The 22,931-nt window shown below is 39.3% G+C and overlaps 1 long non-coding RNA gene across 1 annotated transcript; it reads right to left on the bottom strand.

Annotated features, from left to right (window-relative positions):
• Positions 1 to 1,838: 1,838 nt before the first annotated feature.
• Positions 1,839 to 21,486, bottom strand: LOC122679198. The gene is made up of 3 exons (XR_006336345.1): positions 21,475 to 21,486; positions 15,992 to 15,994; positions 1,839 to 1,911 (listed from the first exon to the last, which is right to left on the bottom strand). It is a non-coding gene; the product is annotated as an uncharacterized LOC122679198 (long non-coding RNA).
• Between the last annotated feature and the right edge of the window lie 1,445 nt (positions 21,487 to 22,931).

Below are 22,931 nucleotides of genomic sequence, written 5' to 3' on the forward strand. Positions count from 1 at the left end.
TTTGGAATTAGGGTGATGGTGGCCTCATAGAATGAGTTTGGAAGTTTACCTTCTTCTGCAATTTTCTGGAAGAGTTTGAGTAAGGTAGGTGTTAGCTCTTCTCTAAATTTTTGGTAGAATTCAGCTGTGAAGCCATCTGGTCTTGGGCTTTTGTTTGCTGGAAGATTTTTGATTACAGTTTCGATTTCCTTGCCTGTGATGGGTCTGTTAAGATCTTCTATTTCTTCCTGGTTCAGTTTTGGAAAGTTATACTTTTCTAAGAATTTGTCCATTTCATCCAAGTTGTCCATTTTATTGGCATAGAGCTGCTGGTAGTAGTCTCTTATGATCCTTTGTATTTCAGTGTTGTCTGTTGTGATCTCTCCATTTTCATTTCTAATTTTGTTAATTTGGTTCTTCTCTCTTTGTTTCTTAATGAGTCTTGCTAATGGTTTGTCAATTTTGTTTATTTTTTCAAAAAACCAGCTTTTAGCTTTGTTGGTTTTTGCTATGGTCTCTTTAGTTTCTATTGCATTTATTTCTGCCTTAATTTTTAAGATTTCTTTCCTTCTGCTAACCCTGGGGTTCTTCATTTCTTCCTTCTCTAATTGCTTTAGGTGTAGAGTTAGGTTATTTATTTGGCTTTTTTCTTGTTTCTTGATGTAAGCCTGTAATGCTATGAACCTTCCCCTTAGCACTGCTTTTACAGTGTCCCATAGGTTTTGGGTTGTTGTGTTTTCATTTTCATTCATTTCTATACATATTTTGATTTCTTTTTTGATTTCTTCTATGATTTGTTGGTTATTCAGAAGCGTGTTATTTAGCCTCCAGGTGTTTGAATTTTTAACAATTTTTTTCCTGTAATTGAGATCTAATCTTACTGCACTGTGGTCAGAAAAGATGACTGGAATGATTTCAATTTTTTTGAATTTTCCAAGACTAGATTTATGGCCCAGGATGTGATCTATTCTGGAGAAGGTTCCGTGTGCACTTGAGAAAAAGGTGAAGTTGATTGTTTTGGGGTGAAATGTCCTATAGATATCAATTAGGTCTAGCTGGTCCATTGTGTCATTTAAAGTTTGTGTTTCCTTGTTAATTTTCTGTTTAGTTGATCTATCCATAGTTGTGAGTGGGGTATTAAAGTCTCCCACTATTATTGTGTTACTATTAATTTCCTCTTTCATACTCGTTAGTGTTTGCCGTACATATTGCGGTGCTCCTATTTTTCTAGTTTATAACCGTATAGTTTCCTCTCTAAAATATTTTGAGAATGTGAGGTTCTAGCAGGATCAAGTGACTACAAATCAGATTAAACAACACCCATTGCCAAGCGATTGGACAGAAGAAGAATTGTACAGATGAAAACTAATGACCACACTGACCACTGCTAGGTGGCACTCTGTGGGATGCTCATAAGAAGTCCAGTTCCAATGGCCGTTGAGCACTAGCTCCTGGGCTGTTTGGAGGAATGCAGGTCTCCTACTTCAGTCCAAGAAAGATCCCATCAAGACAATTTCAGCAATTGTCTTGATCTTGATCACTCTTATCTTTGCTCTGTGGAAACTGGCAAATAAAGGCTGGTCTAGGGTTTCATTTATCTGGATAATTATATAAGCTTGGGAGAATATATTGTGAACATTCTATTCCCACCCCCCCTTCTTTAGTTTGCATGATTTGGCTTTGCTCTTCTTAACTTGAAAATACCCCAACGCAAACAACCATTTTTTTGCCAAGTGTTTTGAAAAACCTCCTCTGCTGTCTGGGGTAGTGCGTGCTTTCTGGTGGTGTGAGAGGATGCTGTGGGGATTAAGAGCCTGTGCTTGGGGATCTACCAAGCAGGGTCTAAATGCCAATGCCAGTTGGACGGCTGGAGTATGGTGTCCTTGGAAAGTACTTTCTCGAATAATGTCTCGCCATCATTGGTATATTGTACTCTGGCAACTGAGTCCATCTTTTGCTGCTCAATTTCTTCATCTCGAAGACAAGGATCCCAATAAGAGTAAAAATACCTTATGGTTGTTGTTGTTCAGTCTGTAAGTCATGTCTGAGTCTTTGCCACCCCACGGACTCCAGCACCCACGCCAGGTTCCTCTGTCCTCCACTATCTCCCAGAGTTTGCTCAAGTTCACATCCATTGGTTGGTGATGCTATCTAACCATCTCATCCTTTGCCGCTCCCTCCTCTTTTTTCCTTCACTCCTTCCTAGCATCAGGGTCTTTGCCAATGAATCCACTTGTTCACAAAGGCTGTAAAATAGTAATTCTGGTATGTACCAGGCATAGGCCCTGATTAAAGTTTCTTATAGATATTATCCCACATCATGTCTTACCCCATAAGGTTGGCTCTATTAGTAATCCCAGTTCAAGGGAGAAGGGGCTTCCCTGGTGGCTCAGTGGCAAAGAATCTGTCTGCCAGCGTAGGAGACACCAGTTTGATCCCTGGGTCAAGAAGATTCCGTGGAGGAGAACATGGCAACCCATTCCAGCATTCTTCACTGGAGAATCCCATGGACAGAGGAGCCTGGTGGGCTGCAGTCCATGGGGTTGGAAAGAGTCAGACACGACTGAAGCAAGTGAGCAGGCATGCAGGTAAGGGAGAAGAGACGGGGGCACAGAGGGTAACGCAGCTGAGTAGGGACGCCCCGCTGTAGGGAAGTGCCGGCTGGGATTCTGGCCCGGCACGATTGTACTAGAGATGTATTCTTCACTACGCAAAGCTACTCTTTCATGGGCGTGGCCAGAGTGACTTATGGTGCCTGCTGGGCAAGTGGACACATGTGCGTTTAATTCACAGAGTGCTCTTGAGCTGTGCGGCAAGGGGTCTCGCAGCTCATCACCCACCTGTGCAGGTCTTGGGTTGGGGTGTTTGGGAAAAGGTGGAGCCCAGAGGCCACCTTGCTGAGTCTGCTCTGCTCTGAGATTTTCCTCGAAGCCTGAAGGGGTATCAATTTTCTTTCCTTTGGATTTCTTTTTTCTTAACATTTCCGTTAATTTTTTTTTTTTTTTTTTTTTTTTACATTTTATTCCCCTCTCCTCATATTATCCTTAAGCATCACCAGCCAAAGAATTAAAGGAATACTCCTGGGGTTGCTATTTTTAACTCCTGTGGTTGGAGAGGATTCAATAAACATGCCTCTAGTATTAGTTAACACGTTTTATTGGCTCACCTCATGTTTAAATATGCTCCACACTCACTGCTCTTTAAGTCTTTCTTCACCTCTTTTGCCCCAGCTTGAGTGTATGTTCTCCTTTCATGATGTCTTCTTACGTGGCTATGGTTTAGGCATATTTGTGTACACTTCTCATCCAGCCAAAAGACTGTAATCGTCTTGAGGATAGAAATTCTTACTTTCTTTTCATGTTATGCCCTGTAGCAACTAGCATGTTGTTGCTGTTTAGACGCTGAGTCGTGCCTGCCTCTTGTGTGACCCCATGGACTGTAGCCCTCCAGGCTCCTCTGTCCATGGGATTCTCCAGGCAAGGATACTGGAGTGGGTTGCTATTTCCTTCTCCAGGGGATCTTCCTGACCCGGGAACAAACCTACTTCTTCTACATTGGCAGATGGATTCTTTGCCACTGAGTCACCAGGAAAGTCCAGCATCTAGCATAGTATCTAACAAACAGAAGTTCATGAAGACAGAAAAATGTAAAGCATATTTAAATGCAACCAGCTGGTAAACCAACTCAAAATACAAATGGCAGATTGGGAGCCAAAAGATGTAACCTTAAAATGTGGCTCATTACCCCCTTACCCTAACTTTCTCTTTTCCTGGCAGCTTGTTGAATGCAGAGGACCCAGTGAAGGAATTCTGAGGCCACTCTCTGAGGTGGCAGAGGCACATGGTGAAAGGATCTGGGGTTTCCGAGTATTTCAGAAGAAGAGTAGCCCAAGATGGCTGCCTGATTGATGTCTGACTTTCTTTAAGTCATCATGTTTTAAGGTTATTTGTTGCAGCAACTGGTGTTATCTGACAAATACATCACCAATAGCTTCTTTTGAAAAAGTAAATTTTGCCCATTAAAATGAAAAAGGTGTATACCATTGGAACCAGAAATTACTCTTTTAGGAAACAAATTTTTACAATTAAAACATTATAAGCACACAAAAATGGGCTTGTAAAAATATGCCTGCAACAGGAAAGTAAAAGTCAAGTATATTTTCATCCATTGGGAAATGGTTAAACAAATTATGGCACATTGATTCATTAAACTCTGTACAGACATTTACGGGCTTCCCAGGTGCCTCAGTAGTGAAGAATCCAGTCAGTCTCCTACCAGTGCAGGAGACGAAGGAGACTCGAGTTCGATCCTTGGGCCGGGAAGATCCCCTGGAGAAGGAACTGGCAACCCACTCAAGTATTCCTGCCTGGAGAATTTCATGGACAGAGGAGCCTGGTGGGCTACAGTCTATGTGGTTACAAAGAATTGGACACAACTGAGCGTGAGACATGCAGACCTTAAAAGAAATGACCTGGCTAAATGTGCTAACCTAGATAGATGCTTGTAGTAGTGTAGTGTTAGTCACTTAGTCGTGTCTGACTCTTTGCAATCCCATGGACTGTAGCCCGCCAGGCTCCTCTGTCCATGGGATTCTCCAGGCAAGAATGCTGAAGTGGATTGACATTCTCTTCTCCAGGGGATCTTCCTGACCCAGGGATCAAACCCGGCCTCCTGCGTTGCAGGCAGATTCTTTATCATTTGATTTCCAGGGAAGAAAAATGCTTATCACATAGTTATTTATACAACAGACTTGGAAATTATTTGTTTTTATTAAAGTTACACTTAAAGATGTGATAAAGTTGAGAAAAATTAGGAAGACTAATGTTTACAACTTTATTCTAAACAATTGTTGTCTATTGGGTAGATAATTTTTTTAAAGTTGCCCCATTTCTTTGCCTCCCTCTTATCCATAGTATTTTGCAATGGTGGTGGTTTAGTCATTAAGTCATACCTGACTCTTGCAACCCCATGGACTGTATCCTGCCAGGCTCCTCTGTCCATGGGATTTCCCAGGCAAGAATACTGGAGTGGGTTGCCATTCCCTTTCTCTAGGAAAACTTCCCGACTTAGGGATTGAACCAGGGTCTCCTGCACTGCAGGTAGATTCTTTACCGAGTGAGCCACAAGGGAAGCCCCCTCAGGAGGTGGAGTTCATTAATTTATTCCTTAAGTCTGGATTACTACTGAAATGGCTTTGGACTAGTACAAACAGTGGAGGCTACCGCATGCTAGTTTCAAGACTAGGACTAGAGTGACCTTGCCACACATCTATTATCTTTTTTTTTTGGTCACTGTGCCACCACCGTGAGAGGAAGCTCGAGTTAGCCTGCTGAGACCCCCACATGAGCAACAGGACTGAGTCGAGATCTACTAGCAACACCAGCAGAGACTGGAGGGCTGCCTGGTCAACCAGCAGACTCTTCCTTTACTCCTTCCCCACTTCCTTCCTTCCATTACATCTTTCTTCCCCTCACCCCTCTCTTTTTCAATGTATATAAGATTTTCTTTAAAATTGCCATAAATGGTGTCGGGTACTCTGCTAGCCCATCACATCTACTAGGATTAGGCTTGCAGTGACTGAAAAGACACTCCTCTTTTTTTTTTTTTGTTTTTACATTTATTTTTAATTGGAGGATAACTGCTTTACAATGTTGTGTTGGTTTCTGCCATATATCAACATGAATCAGGCATAAGGATACATCTGTTCCCTCCCTTTTAAACCTCCCTTCCTCCACCTCCCACCCCTTTCCACTCATCTAGGTCGCCACAGAGCACCAGGTTGAGCTCCCTGTGTTATATAGCAACTTCCCTTTGGCTATCATTTTACACATGGTAATATATATATTTCAATGCTACTCTCTCAATTCGTCCCACCCTCTCCTGCCCCCACTGTGTCCATAACTCTGTTCTCTATAAGAAAAGACATTTCTTAATTCTATAATCTTCAGAGCAGGTGGATTCTTCATGAAGCTAGTGCACTGGGGAAATTAGTGTAAAAATTATCCTAACAAAACAAAAGATATTTCCTAAATAAAACAGCTTCTGGGTTTTAGGCATAGTAGATACACTCTACTTTTTTCCTGTATTCAATTTTACGTGGTGCTGGTGTTTGAAGTGGAAATATATATATTTCCCTTTTGTCCTCTGGTGCTGATCACACAGACAAATGAGCTGTGTGGGCATGTTTTTTTTCTTGCCTGAAGCATACATGCTCAACTGACCCTCTGTCTCTGGATGTAAAGGGAATGAAGAGGTGTAAATCCTTTTATCTGGGGTTTGAAGAAATGTCCTGGTGGGACTATCACACAGTTTCATCGAGATGGACAAATTCTCACGAGTGGCCTTCACTAGGATGAGAAATTATTATAAACATTAATACAACAAGAAGACAAATGAATGACTGTCCCAAGGGATGTAGCCCATGAAAAGAATTTTTTTGAAGGAAAAGGTTAATTTCATAAGAATGTGACAAATCCAACCCAGGAAAAAAGAAAAAAAGCCAATGGCTTCACCACTGTATTACATTGTTCATTAAATAATATCTCAGAATTACTTCGTTTTTTTTTTTATAGATGCATTTTAAAAATTTTAAAATAATTATTCACACTTAATAAACATTAAATGATACAGAGTAGGTACTAGGGGGTCTCTGTTATATATTTAAAATGTAGTCAGGTATGGGTAGAAAATGTTGAACAAAAAAAATAAAGAAATAAAACATTGAACAGCTTGCTAGAGTAGCTCATTTCAGAGTATTTTCAGTTTTATTTTTATTTATGTATTTTTTACTGGAATATAATTGCTTAGGTAACCATCAGCAGATCCCTTCCCAGAGATAATGGAAACAAGCAATAGAGTTGAAATAGATGTTGGTACAGAAAATAGTGAGTGCTGAATGGTTCCAAAACAACTCTGGAGTGGAAGAACAATATTAACTATAAAATAGCCAAATTAAAAATCCTTTAAAGTCAGATTTCAATATGGCATTTTCGTTTTCAGTAGAAAGCAAGAGATTCTACTAAGGCTCATTCTGATTATCCAAAACAGTGAAATAAAGACCTTTCCCTTTGTACAGAGGGTTGGGTGAGTGGAAGTTCTCATTTGCTGCTACAGTTCCTTACATCATTACATAATTGTTCCCTTGTATCCCAGTTATTCCACGGGTATTGAAGTATGCAGGGCTGTTGAGCTAATCCTTAGTTTTAATGCAGTGCTATGCTTATAGTAGATTCACAAATATTTTGAGTGAAAAAATGAACAAATCTCCAAAGTGGATAATTAAAGTCACCTGATACTCTTACAAGTGAATTGGTTAAACATATAGCACAGTCAGTTAATGTTTAACCTCATGAGTAATCAGGAAATGCACGTTAAATCATCGATGATACATTGCTTTTCACCTATCACACACTGCAGTGAATTGTAAATTGCTACAAGCTTTCTAGAAAGCAATTTGGCAAAATGCACTGTGAGCCCGCAAAGAGTTCATACCCTTTGTCAGGATAATAACACGTCCAAGAATCTATTCGACAGAAACAATCAGAGATAAGAAGATTTTTATTCAAGGATATTCATTGCAGCACTATTTATAACTGTAAAAATATTAAGATTTCTGAAATCTTAAGTCTGAAAATAGAGTTAGCTAAATTATGCTACATTTCTATGATTAAATGCTGTGGAGCAAAAATAATCACATGCTTGCAGAATATTTAATGGCATGCAGAATAGTTCAAGTTAAGTTTGCATTGTGTGTATACGTTGGGGTGCGTGTGTGTGTGAAAGAGAGAAAGAGAGCAATGGTTTAGAAAATCTCTCTTGCTCTAGGCAAAAAATAAGTGCAGATATATAACATATATGAACAAATATTCTTAAAGCATGATAAATCTTCTGTAAAAGATAAAGGATCTTTTTACAGAATCTAAAAACTGAATTTTACAGAGAAGGAAATTATGCGGTAAATAAGCATGAGTGTTAGGTTTACACTTAGTGTTAACAAGTCTTGTGTGTAGGGGCTTAAGAAATAAACCTGAGAACTGAGCAGGCTGACTCACTGGCAAAGAATCCACCTTTCATCGCAGGAGACATGGGCTCGATCCCTGGGTTGGGAAGATCTCCTGAAGGAGGGCATGGCAACCCACTTAGGTATTCTTGCCTGGGAAATCCCACTGACAGAAGGACTTGGCGGACTATAGTCCACGGGGTCACGAAGAGTTGGATATGACTTAGTGACTCATCAACAACAAAAATGTCAAATTGCAGCTCCCATAAACAGGGGAATTCCTAAAGGGTTACAACACCTTCCTCAGTGGCAGATAGGAAAAAATATGTCCTAGAGAGATGGTGGGAATGTGTCTATCTTGTCTTTGAGTGAAAAAGAAAAATGAATGAGGGAGAGAGAGAGAAACATTCGCTGAGAGAGGTATAAACTTTTTCTCATACTTTACTGGAGATTTGGGCCTGAATTTACATTAAAACCCTGGTGGGCTATAGTCTATGGGGTTGAAAAGAGTAGGACATGACTAAGTGACTAACACTCTACATTACAAGATGCATCTCTAAACTTAGAACCCATGTTTTATTTGCTTCCTCTTCATTCTATTGGTGAAAGAGGGTTTTCTACCTTAGGGATATGAGGATGGTTGAACACAGGACACTCAACACTGGACGTGAAGATGGGTAGCCACATATATTTACAGCCTTGGGAAGGAGAACACGGTGTCATGCAGGCTCACTCAGAGGTTGCCCTTACAAACAGAGTGAACATACAGGGGATGTGAGAGGCAGTCTCTGAGGTATTAAAAGGCTGAGGGGACCCTTGGTTTTTGTGGGAGGATGCCTCAGATATGCAGCTGATACCACCCTTATGGCAGAAAGTGAGGAGGAACTATAGAGCCTCTTGATGAAAGTGAAAGAGGAGAGTAAAAAAGATGGCTTAAAACTCAACATACAAAAAACTAAGATCATGGCATCTGGTTCCATCACTTCATGGCAAATAAATGGGGACATAATGGAAACAATGACAGACTTTATTTTTTTGGGCTCCAAAATCACTGCAGATGGTGACTGCAGCCATGAAATTAAAAGATGCTTGCTCCTTGGAAGAAAACTATGACCTACCTAGATAGCATATTAAAAAACAGAGACATTACTTGGCCAACAAAGGTCCGTCTAGTCAAAGCTATGGTTTTTCCAGTAGTCATGTATCATGACTACTGATGTGAGAGTTGGACCATAAAGAAGACTAAGCACTGAAGAATTGATGCTTTTGAACTGTGGTGTTGTAGAAGACTCTTGAGAGTCCCTTGGACTGCAAGGAGATTCAACCAGTCAATCCTAAAGTAAATCAGTCCTGAATATTCATTGGAGGGACTGATGCTGAGGCTGAAACTCCAGTACTTTGGCCACCTGATGCAAAGAGCCAAATCATTGGAAAAGCCCCTGATGCTGGGAAAGATAGAAGGCAGGAGAGGATGAGATGGTTGGATGACATCACTGACTCAATGGACATGAGTTTGAGCAAACTCCAGGAGTTGGTGGTGGACAGGGAAGTCTGGTGTGCTTCAGTCCATGGGGTCACCAAGATTTGGACAGGACTGAGCAACTGAATTGAATTGATGATTGGCTTGTTTGAATAATTCTGCAGGCTGGTAGGAAACGTAAGCCTGCTTTTCAGGGATCAACAAGCACTGGGCCTGGTCTCCATTATAAGGAGGGTTGTTTAGATAGAGAACCTTATCTAGACAGTACAGTGGGAAGGTGAGTTGCAACTTGTCCATTTGATACCCTCCAAACTCAGATGTTAAGGCAGTACATATTATTGAATTTTAATTTCAGACTTTAACTAGTCCCAGACAAAGCAAAAGCAAATCATCTCTGGAAAAATACAGCTAAAACCAGTCCCAGGGAACACCCAAAGCTGAAATTCCAGAAGTATTAATATATCTAGACATAGGAGAAACCAACCTATCTAAATGAATTCATATTAAACAAAGAACTACAGAATCAAATCCTTAATCTCTAAACATTAGAATTATCTGATAGAAATATAACACAATGTTTAATATGTCTTTTAAAAGATAGTATAGAAATATGACAGAAGAATAAGAGATTACAAAAACTGACCAGGGAAATTTGATAAATAAAGTAAATAGAGATTCTAGGAATGAATTAGAAACTGAATGAACTGACTAAATGGTAATTTAGAAACAGTTGTAGAAGGAATTCACAAACTGGAAGAGCTTGCTGAAAAAATGAGAGGTTAAGAGATTTGTATGATAGAGTGAGATACTCCAATAAATATGTTGTCAAGGTTTCAAAATCTAACCAGAAGAATGAAGGAAAAGAATTATTTAAATGTATAAATGAAACAAATTCAGAAAATTCAACGGCTCTCAGTGAATCATAAGAAAAAGAGGTTTAAAAGATTTTTTTAAAAGACTTAAAAAACCAAACAAAGAAAGGTTGCTTAACACAAGCCAGACAGAATTCAAAACAATTTACATGTATTAACTCCTCTATCCTCACAATGTGGGAGATTATTTAGGCACAGAAAATTTAACTAATATGGCCAAGGTTTCATAGGTCGTAAATTGTAGGAGTAGTCTGGCTCCTGAGTCCATGCTATTAATTCTTATATGAGACTGTCTCTTGAAGACAGCTTCAAGTAGGAACATCTTAATGTGATGGCAGAACACAAAAAGCAGTGAGATCTTAAAAGCGACGTGAGAGAAAAGACAGATAACCTACAAAGGAAAGATAACTAGATAACTGTCTTTTCAATGGAAACAAAAACCAAAAGAAAAATGCTTGGAAAAATAACTCTCAATCTGGAATTATCTTTCAAGAGTGAAGGTAAAATAAGACATTCAGTCCAATAAAAATGAAGAGAATTTATTATTAACAGGCATACAACAAACACACACACACAAACCAAACAAAAAAAAGCCCTAAACGACTACACATTCTTCAAGATGGATCAAGGATAGTGATGAAAGATAGGTATATTTCTAAACTAGCAGAAGGAAAACAGGGGGTGAGGGCAGATAGTACAAAAAAACTCAATAAATCTAAAATAACCACATGAAAAAAAATTTAAAGATACAAACATTCACTCAGGGGTTATCAGGCCAACCACAAAAACAAAGTTATAGGCAATATAGGCTATTGTATAAAAAAAAAAGTCAGCATCTTAATCAGAAGGCACAGAAAGACGAAAGGATGGAAAAATATATACCAGGCAAATCTAACAGTGCCAAGAAACAGCTTGTTTGCCTCACATCTTTTCCTCACTCTGTTGCCCTGCTGTTTATCACACAGCCCACTATTCCCAGATAGCCTTGCCCTCTGGTTTTGTGTAGCTTTGGCCAATGTGAAGCTCTGACGGAAGACAAGAGGGTAGAAAGAATGAGGAGAGAGTTATTTCTCACCTGGTCTCTAACAACTTCCTTTGGAAAGCCCCTCCCTCTGTGTTTTCAGCTCCTGATGGGCAGCTCCTGCTGTGATCTAGCTACTGCTCTGATGGAACCAGCTTCTGGGCTCCAGAGCACCCGCTTCTCTCCTTGTCCTTCCAGCCCTGGGGATGCTAACACCTTCCTGCTGCTGCTGCCCTAAGCTGCCTCACTGGCCCCTCTTTGCTGCTCAGTTCTTCAATCACGTGTGTAAACAATTTTAAAGATTAAATATCACTTAATTGGAATAACAAGAATGTTTTTGTTTGCTCACAAAAATCACAGAGAGTGGCTTTGTTAACAGAGGAAATAAAAGGACTTTAAGGCCAGAAATGAAGAAATGATAACTAGTGATAGCTACTATATTTGATTTAAATAAATTGACTTGAAATAAAAATTATATTTGTATGCACCTAATAAAACAGGAAAGATTGAAGGCAGGAAGAGAAGGGGATGACAGAGGATGAGATGGCTGGATGGCATTACCAACTCAATGGGCATGAGTTTGAGTAAACTCTGGGAGTTGGTGATGGACAGGGAGGTCTGGCATGTTGCAGTCCATGTGGTCCCAAAGAGTTGGGCACAACTGAGTAACTGAACTGAACTGAATGAAACAGCAGGCTTCCCTGGTAGCTCAGCTGGTAAAGAATCTGGCTGCAATGCAGGAGACTCTGATTCAATTTCTGGGTTGGGACGATTCCCTGGAGAAGTGATAGGCTAACCACTGCAGTATTCTTGGGCTTCTCTGGTGACTCAGTCGGTAAAGAATCTGCCTGCAATGCAGAAGACCTGGGTTTGGTCCCTGGGTTGGGAAGATCCCCTGGAGGAGGGCATGGCAACCCACTCCAGTATTCTTGCCTGGAGAATCCATTGGACAGAGGAGCCTGGCAGGCAGTAGTCCATGGGGTTGCAAAGAGTTGGACATGGCTGAGTGACTAAGCACAGCACAGCACAATAAAACAGCATCAAGTGAAATCAAATAAAAATCAACAGAACCTCAAGGAAAAAGTGCAAATCAATTGTTATAATGGGAAATTTTAACACTTATCTTTCACAATTGGCCAAAACAAAAATTTGGGATATAGAAGATTTAAACAACATTAAGTCACAAGCTTGAATGAATGAACATTTATAGATTGAACCATGGAGAACAATTACAAAATTTAAGCATGTATTATGCTATAAAACATGCTTTTGTAAATTTTAAACACCATCTTTTACTCTCATTTTACAGTTCTGTCTCAATTTACAGATTTACTTGTTTAAATAATTCTGGAATTAATTGAAATTTCAAAATTTTGTTCATTTCCTTAATAATTTGTATAGAGTCCATGGACTTTTGAAAACAAAATATAATATTTGAAGAGCACAAAATTTAATACAGACATTTGCTACAAGGGCAAATTCTGTATCACATCAGTTTCATTTGTTTGTTTCCTTTGTTTTTTGATTTCACAAAGACCAAGAGAAGCAGTTAAAGTCTTCCACAAAATTCATTTTTCAGATTTTTTTTCCTGTGAGACAAGAGTCTTACTCTGAAGTGGGGTCTGTGGGGAGAGGGGCTGGGTCAGGAGGGGTTGGGGTTTACTTATTGAACTGTGGTACAATTCTATTTAATATATAGTGTATCTTGTGCATATATTTTAACATTATGGTCAAGAAAGCCTTCTTGGAAGAGGTGCTGTCCAAACTGAGATATGGGTCATGCAAAGGAGGCAGTCACATGAGGATTTGAGAGAAAGGGGTCAAAGCTAAGATCATAATTAGGGAGAGAATTGGGTAAGTTTAAGGAAATGAATGAAACAAATGAATCTAGGAATGAAGTGAAGTCCTACCCTCTTGAAGTTGCCATTGGAGTCATCACCTATTATAGAACATGACCTTTTCCTGTCTATATTAATGGACTCTCTCCAAAGGCAACTCCAAGAGGGTAGGGTTTCGCTTCATTCCTAGCTATATGTCCAGTACCCAGAACAGTGCCTGACATATAACATTTCAGTAAATAAATATCAATAGATATGCATCAAATTGACAAAAAAAAGAATCATAGTCTAGGATCCCTGATTTTTTTTCCTATGACTAGTGTGGACTGGGAGTATAAGAGTTAATATCATTTTTGAAATGAAGATTCTTCTTTAATTTATCTACAGGGTTCCAGATTGTCAATATGCGTATAAGGCACAGCCAACTCTTTCTTTCTATCCAGTCATATCTTATCAGTGTCACTTCAACACAAAGCCCTATTGTTGAGATATTTTTCAAGAGAGTTTGCCTCTAGTGATAACAAAAATATGAAAAGGAGAGTTCTATCAACTTTAATACTTTTCTTTGTGAAAATGCATCAAAGTCTAAGCTTTGTTTCATTATAATTATTAATTAAAACTTCCAACTGAGGAAGTAATTTTTCCCTTGTTAATCATGATTGAATTAGGAAATGTAAGGAAAGCACTTAAACCATAATAAGAATGTCATTTGGTAGTTTATTAAGCTTTGGACTCTAATGTGAAGCTCCAAGAAGTCCTTCTCTCTCTTCAAGGATGAAAGGACTGGAACTGACAGAATTCATGAGCATGAAAGGGTCTGTATCATGCTTTGAGGAAGGCTGGTTACTTTGTCTAATTTTTAGCACTTTTAGGCAGTAGAAGGTAATCATTTCGAGTACCTGCAAACACTCAGCCCTCTGTTCTTAGTAAACGCCTGCATTGACCTGTTGTTGTTCAGTTGCTCAGTCGTGTCTGATTCTTTGCAACCCCATGGATTCTTTGCAACTCCCTGTCCTTCACCATCTCCCAGAGCTTGCTCAAACTCATGTCCATTGAATCGATGATGCCATTCAACCATCTCATCCTATGTCGTCCCCTTCTCCTCCTGCCTTCTATCTTTTCCAGTTAGGAAAGATAGCATGTGACCTAGAAGGAAGTAGAGACAATCTCTATTCCTGGTCTAAGAGTTACATGCCCAAAGCTTAAGAAACACGTTGTTGTTCAATAAGATTTTTAACACTTTTGTCTTCAGCCAGATCACTTACAAAGTCTTATGCTGCCCAGTTGGCGGAGGTGGTAAAGAACCCACATGTCAATGCAGGAGACACAAGAGGCGTGGGTTCAATCCCTGAGTCAGGAAGATCCCCTGGAGTAGGAAATGGCAGCCCACTCCAGTATTCTTGTCTGGAATCCCATGGAGAGAGGAGTGTAGCAAACTACAGTCCATGGGGCTGCAAAGAGTCAGACAGGGCTGAGCACATACACACACTCACACACATACACATGCTGTCCAAACCAAAAGTATTCCATTAATGGCTGACATTTGAAAGATTTTAGTATTATTTTCAGCACAGCTAGTATTCACTGTGAATCTGCTTTAAAATCATAGAGTTTTGATGCATTGAAAATAATTTCTGTTTATTCTTTTTATTTATACAGATGTTTATTTCAGTGAACATGAAATAAATCTTTGTTGATAATGATAAAGCCAAAAAAATTTTTAGATGTGAAAAACACTGTCATGACTATAATGTTAGTTTTAGCATATGAAATTCTACCTGAGAATTAAGATGAAAACTAAACAATCCAACTGTAAAAAAGCAAATGTTTCCAAAAACGCACAGACTTGGTAAAAGCAAACTTTTTCAACTTAAATTGAGTGCTGAAATTGGTATAGATGTGAAATGCTTTTCCAAGCATTTTGGGACCTTTTCTTTTGTAATAATAAATGTGGTTCCTATTACATTGCTTCTCTTTTGGGACTGTATCACTATGACTCATGATGAAGTCAAGAAAATACATAATAACTACAGATGGAAAAACACAGAAGCACTCATTATACTGTTAGCAAGTCTATACGAGAATAAAAGCTTAGCAATGGAATCTCTTATTCTAAATTTTAATGTTGAAGTAAAAAGTTATCACTTGTCAAAACTTATTTGAATATAATTTTCTCCACTTCTGTGGCCAAGAGTGTCTACCACCTCCACAGCAAGAGCCATTCAACTTGTCTTTTCCTCCACTCTTGTCTTTCTACTGTCCACTGTCCAATAGCAACCATGTGGTGCCCATTTAGTCACTCAGTTGTATCTGACTCTTTGTGACTCCATGGACTGTAGCCAGCCAGGCTCCTCTGTCCATGGGATTTCCCAGACAAGAATACTCAAATGGGTTGCCATTTCCTCCTCCAGAGGATCTTCCTGACCCAGAGATTGAACCCATGTCTAGTGTGTCTCCTGCTTGACATGTGGATTTTTCACCTCTGAACCACCTGGAAGCCGGCTTTTTGCGATCCCATGGACTGTAGCCCGCCAGGTCCTCTGTCCACGGGATTCTCCATGCAAAAGTACTGGTGTGGGTTACCATTCCCTTCTCCAGGGGATCTTCCTGACCCAGGGATCAAACCCAGGTCTGCATTGCAGGCAGATTCTTTACCAACTGAGCTACTAGGGAAGCCCCAGTACCATCCATAGTGGTTGCCTAAAAACATGGTTTTGAACAAGTCACTTTCCTGGTTCAAACTTCCCCTAATATCCCATTAACAACAAAATGCGAGCTCATATCCCTGCCCCTGGCCTGGACAGTCTCATCTGATCTGGCCCCTGGTGAACTTTCTTACCAGCCAGCATCTCCTGGAGAAGGCAATGGCAACCCACTTCGGTAACTCTTGCCTGGAAAATCCCATGGACGGAGGAGCCTGGTAGGCTGCAGTCCATGGGGTCACGAAGAGTCGGACACAACTGAGTGACTTCACTTTCACTTTTCACTTTCCTGCATTGGAGAAGGAAATGGCAACCTACTCCAGTGTTCTTGCCTGGAGAATCCCAGGGATGGGGGAGCCTGGTGGGCTCCCTGGTGGTCTATGGGGTCGCACAGAGTCGGACACGACTGAAGCGACTTAGCAGCAGCAGCAGCAGCAGCATCTCCTGCTCACTAGACTCCAGCCACACCTACCTTCTAATCCTAAAACACACCAAGCTCGTCTATGCCTCAGGGCCTTTGCACCAACACTCACCCCTGCCTGAGAGATTCTCCTTCTGCCCAGAGATTCTCAGAACTCTCTCTTTCTCTCCATTTAGCTCTCAGCTTAAACATCAATGCTGCATAGGGGTCTCCTGTCTTCTCCATCTCAAATCACTGCTTTGTCACTGTCTCACATCACCCAGAAATATTTTTGTCATAGCCAGAGTGCTACCTCATTATTTCTTGCTTCTTAACCGGTTTACTAGTTTACTGTGTAACACCTAAGAGAGAATGAACTCCGTAAGTACAGGGACATAGTATTCTCTTATGAATCTTCTCAAGGCTGCAAGACTGGTAATGATATCCTCTGTTTAATTCCTGATGCTGGGAATTTGTATCTTCTTCAATTTTAGTCTTGATAGTCTTGCTAGAGACTTTAGTTTTCATTGATTTTTCTCCCCCAAAACCAGCTTTTAGTTAACCTGATTCTTTGTTATATTCTGATAATAGAGGATTTTCTATTCCTAATAGGAAAATTTCAGTTACCCTAACTTCTGCTTTCATCTATGCTCTTTCCTTTTTCTTTCTTTGAGTTTATTTTGCTCTTTTTCTAGTTTCTCAGTAGGAACTTAGGTTATTGATATAGTTTTCCTTTGTTTTAATGTAAACACTCACTGCTATAAATTTCCCTCTCAGCACCACTTAAGTTACATTCAATGTATTTTGATAAATTTTGTTTTCATTTTCATTTCATTCTATGTATTTTAAAATTTCTTTTGAGACTCCCTCTTTGACAGGACTGGAAGTGTGTCTTTAGTTTCGGGGGGGGGGGTTTTAAAAAATTTCCTCCTGTCTTTCTAGTTATTGATGTCTAGTTTCATCCTACCATGATCAGAAAACACATGCTTTTTGGTTTCTGTTTAAATTTGAGCTGTGTTTTATGGCCCAGGCTATGTTCTAACTCAGTGAATGTTCCATGAGCTCTTGGGAAAAAATGTGTATTCTGCTGCTGTTTGGTGAAGTGTTCTATATATTTTAACTAGAGGCTGTTGGTTGATTGCATTGTTCATATCTTTTGTACCTTTGCTGATTTTCTGCCTAGCAGTTCTCTCAGTAGCTAAGAGTAGGTTGGGAAGACTTAGAATTGTGGATTTGTGTGTTTCTCCTTTGAGTTCTATCTGGTTTTGCTTTCTGTATTTATTTAAAGATTTTTTTTTTGGTGTGATTTACTTTTAAAGACTTTATTGAGTTTGTTACAACACTGCTTCTGTTTTTATGCTTTGGTCTTTTGGCCATGGGGCATGTTGGATCTTAGCTCCCTGACCAGGGATCGAACCTGTACCCCATGCACTGGAAGGCAATGTCCTAACCACTGGACCACCAGGGAACTCCCTGCTTATTATATTTCAAAGCTCTGTTTTTCACTACCTACAAAGGATCATTATGTTTTCTTGGTGGGTTAAGCTTTTTATCATTGTGTAATGTTCCTCTGTATCTAGTTATTCTTTCTCTTCTGAGATCTATTTTATTATAGATCAGTGTAGCCACTTCTTGTTTTTTTTTATTTTTTTTTTTCTGGTTTTTTGTTTTTTCCTTCCTTTTTTGCTAACTGCTCTAAGAGATGAAACTCACATATCAGACAATTCATTTGATTCAATAGTTTTTGGTATAAACTGTTGTACAGCCATCACCACAGTCATTTCCAGAACATTTTCGTAGTTCCAAAAGGAAATCCCATATCCTTTAGACATCACCACTCAGTAGAAAACCCTTAGTAGAAAACATGGATAAATCTTTGTGACCATGGATTTAGCTCATCTTTCTCTTATCATCTTTTAGAGTTCTCCTCTGGTTGTCTCTTGTACCGTATTAAGGATTTATACTTGTGCTTAGCAGAGGGGAGCAGGGGAACCTGGTTTAATGTTATCTAGTCCAGACTGAAAGTTCTACCTGGTAAGTACTTCTAAAGTGATCTAACAAGCTCATCTAATCTTTGGGTCTACTTACCTGAGCAGTCTGGGCTGGGTCATTTCAATGTAGTTCCGGGGGCTTGACCCATTCCATTTATCTTCTGATTATTGGGCTTTATCTCAGGTCATGAATGGGGGTAGCAATGAGTTATTAAGAAACATCTCATTTCTAGGTTCCAGTCCAGTTAGGTTCCTTTGACAAAGGGAAGTGTCATCAGTCACCACATTGTCAGAGCTTGGGGGGAGGAATGCAGTGATACTCACTCTAGAATGAGAGCTCGGGTTTCCCAGTGCAGTGGCTCTTCTCAGGTCCCCATTACAATTGTTAGGAATCCTCACTGCCAGGCAGTGTACTGATCCCAGGAAGGGGTTTGTCAGAGAATCCATTGCCTTAAATTTTGCTGGGCTGTGATTTCCTTATATGCAATGCCAAAATCTTGTAATATGGGTGAGTATTCATTGTATGTGTATTTGACAGAAAAGGATGAGACAGGAGTGTTTGGAATATAAAGACATTATCTTTGCAGTATCTGCAGATTAGCACTGTATTCGAAGTAGACATTTTGTGCTATCTTGGGCTAATGCTTCATTGGGAAAAGTGATGTCCCAGTGCAGGATAAAACATTTATTCCTTAGTGTACAAAGGCTTTTGTAATCTAGACTGAGCATATCTCTCCAGCCTCTACTTGTTCATAATCCTACTTTCAGGAACTGTTTGCATTTCCCACACTCTACTTTAACCTGAATGTTTTCCCCATCCTATTCCATTTCTGTGATACATACATCCACACATCTTTATTCAGTCTCAAAAAGGATCTATCTTGCTTTGCATATATTTTGTGTAATTTCCTCATTAACCAGTACATTAACTATCAACACTTAGAACGTTGTTAGTGAAATTTTTTTCTTGGATGACTTTTATTTATTTATTTGAGTTTTATTTTTTATTTTTATTTACTTATTTTATTAGTTGGAGGCCAATTACTTTACCATATTGTAGTGGTTTTTGCCATACACTGACATGAATCAGCCATGGATTTACATGTGTTCCCCATCCTGAACCCCCCTCCCACATCCCTCCCTATCCCATCCCTCTGGCTCATCCCAGTGTACCAGCCCCTAGCATTTGTCTCATGCATTGGATGACTTTTAAGAATCTGAATCATTAATGTGATCAACACTGGCTTATTTTACAATGATATGGGCTCATCTTCAGGCAATGGCTATAGCAGACTATCAAATGTTGGTATAATATCTGATGGTTTTCATTCTAATGTATGAGCCAAAAGGAGAAATTGAGGTCTCACAATTCATGGGAAGTCATGAAATTGTATCTGTTTAATGGTAGGTTGCATAGATGCTCACCAAACCCATTATTTCTTTTTGAGCACATGGTTAACTGTTACACTGCACTTCCTAGCTTCCTAGGGAGTGGGGGTGGGGGTAGGTGAATAGTTCTAACCAACTGAGTTTGAGAAGTGACATAAATCACTTCTAGATGGAGGCAGATAACAGTGAATGATGGTCCCCCTCTGTCAACTCTATTCCAGCTTACTGAAAAGAGGCCAACTTTTAAACTATATGATGAAGATGATGACGATACAATATGAAACAACCTTGAATGGATTGGATTGCCCATCTCCCATCCTTTCAGTCCACACTGAAATACACTGAGTTGGTTATTTTCAACCAGTTGGTTGAAAACCAATCAGTTGGTTGTTTTCAGATTTTAACTACTACATGTTTATTATTTAGCCAAGTACCCTCATGATTACTATCTCCCTGGGCATGTAACATGATTTTGAAGAATGATGAATAACCAATAATTCTCTTATTCTTTTTTTATAATCTCTATATGAATGAAGCCATAAATATTTATTAATTCGTAATTTTATGTAGGATAACCAAACTCTGTGTAGTGGGTATGTATCCCCTAAGGAGTTCTTAACTTCTAAATAATAGTGAAAATGTAATAAAAATCTATGTGTGCTCATTAATTTTACCCAGACTTCTCTGAAAATGCCAAAAGTTGCCTGGAAACTAGTGACACACAGCATTTTGAATCTTTTAGAAAAGTCTCTTGCACTAGACCCCATTTCCTTTTCCCAACTCATGGATACTCTTCCACCAATTCTCTCCTTTCTCTTCTGCATCATCAATATTTTTTAACTTGATGGTCTTTCCTATCACCATACCAACATGCTAAATTATATTCCCATTTTACAGCTCCTTTTGGAGACAGAACTTTTCAAAGAGTTGCTTATATATGTTTTCCTTCATTTTTCCTGTTCTCATTTTCTTTTAAGCTCCCACCAGTCAGGCTTTTGTTCCTTCCTGCCCATTGAGCTCTTGTCAAGGTTAGTAATATCCATGTTACTAAATTCAGTTGTCAGCTCTCTGTGCTGTGATTCCCTGTTCTTAATTGATACACTTGTATTGCATGGTTTTGAGGACATCAGTCTCTTTTGATTTTCTTGCTAAGTTCCTGGCTTTTTTGTTCAGTCTCTCAGTTGTGTCTGACTCTTTGTGACACCATGGACTGCAGCACATGAGGTTTTCCTGTCTTTCAGCATCCCCTGGAGTTTGCTCCAACTCATGTCCATTGTGTTGGTGTTGCCATCCAATCATCTTGTCCAACCATCTCCTTTTTTTTTTATTTTTATTTTTTTCTATAGAGTGAGAGTCAATCTTTTTTTAAAAAAAACTTTTTAGTTTGTATTGGGGTACAGAATCCACCTGTCAATGCAAGAGACACAAGAGACATGGGTTCAATCCTTGGGTCAGGAAGATCTGGAGTAGGAAATGGCAACCCACTCCAGTATTCCTGCCTGGAAAATTCCATGAACAGGGGAGCCTGGCGGGCTACAGTCCATGGGGTAGAAAAGAGTCAGATATAACTGAGCAAACACATGCATAGAGTCATTTAACAATGTTGTGATAGTTTCAGGTGACCAGTGAAGGGACTCAGCCAAAATATACATGTATCCATTCTCACACACACTCCCCTCTCATCCAGGCTACTGGCTACTCCATTTTAGTCTTAGTCATTCCCCACTGGGCTCTACAATGTCTTGGTAGCACAGTACCTTAATTTTAGTTCTTGATCTTCTTTCCTTCTCCATTTATACTCACATATTTGTTGTTCTCACCTAATCTCATGTCTTTAAAATCACCTAAATGCTGAGGCTTCCCAGGTGGCACTAGCAGTCAGGAATCTGCCAGCCAATACAGGAGATGCAGAAGACAAGTGTTTGATCCCTGGGCCGGGAAGGTTCCCTGGAGGAGGAAATGGCAACCCACTCCAGTATTCTTGCCTGGAAACTTCTTGAACTTATAATCTTGTAATATACTCTATAATTTGTCTGTTTAGTATCTGTATTATTTATTGACAGCCTCCCCTTCTTCCCATCTCCACTAGAAATACAATTTCTACTAGAGCAGAAAATTTAGCATGTTTTGTTCACTGGTACATTCAAGAACCCAAGACAATGCCTGGCACAAAATACATGCTAAATATATATTTCTTAAATGAGTGAATAAATGAATCTTCCATTTGAAAAAATTAAAATCATTATCAAAGATACCAAAAAATGATCATTTCTAATTGTTACAAATTAGTGACTTTGATCTTGTTTATACAAAAAAAAATCATTCATCATCTAACAGATCATACAAAGATTCAGAAAACAATAAAATATGTAGACTGACAATAAACTTGTGAACAGCCAGCATTATTTTTCCAATCTAAATCAGAGGAACTTTACTGAAAATAGAAGGTCTTTGATGCTGAGACATAAATAAAAGCCAACACTCCAGCCTAATTATATTTTGCAATTTAGAATATGAGCAAATCAAGTCTTTGTGACTATTTTCAATGGTTATTAAAATACATTATTCATATTAATGTCATAAATCATACTTGGAATGTATTCTTGATTTGCTTTATTAGCCCTGTGGTTGCATAAATGTAACTATTGATTGCTTTTAAATTATTATCTGAAAATTGCTTAAACTTGTAGCTACTAAGCTCATGTTTCTCAAAATGTTCCAAGAAATGTTAACAGGCATTTCGTGAAAATGTGGAGTCCAAGCTCATGTAAGTTTGGGAGCCTCTGAATCAAGCAGGTTTACTTACTATGGGATTGCATCATGGGTTTCAATTTTCAAATTTGGCGCACAGAATTTCCTAAATGTACTTGATCACAGCACCTTTTAATCAACTATCAGTTTAACTTTGGGAAAGCATGATACCCACAGGTAATGCTGCCATCAAGGATCAGTTTGTGGTCATTTATGATTGAGTCATTAATTTTTTTCACAAATAATTACTTGCCTGCTTGCTAAACTGCTTTACTCCTGTCTGACTCTTCGGGACCTTAGGGACCCTAGCCGGCCAGGCTCCTCTGTCTAGGGAAGAATACTGAAGCGGGTTGCCATGTCCTCCTCCAGGGGATCTCCCGACCTAGGGATTGAACCCATATCTCCTGCAGCTTCTGTATTGGCGGGCAGATTCTTTACCACTAATGCCAGTTGGGAAACCCTAATGATTACTTAGTGATAGCACACTGTAGAATATCAGCAAAATGAGT

This window comes from Cervus elaphus, chromosome 21 (assembly GCF_910594005.1).
Source record: "Cervus elaphus chromosome 21, mCerEla1.1, whole genome shotgun sequence".
NCBI classification, from domain to species: domain Eukaryota; kingdom Metazoa; phylum Chordata; class Mammalia; order Artiodactyla; family Cervidae; genus Cervus; species Cervus elaphus.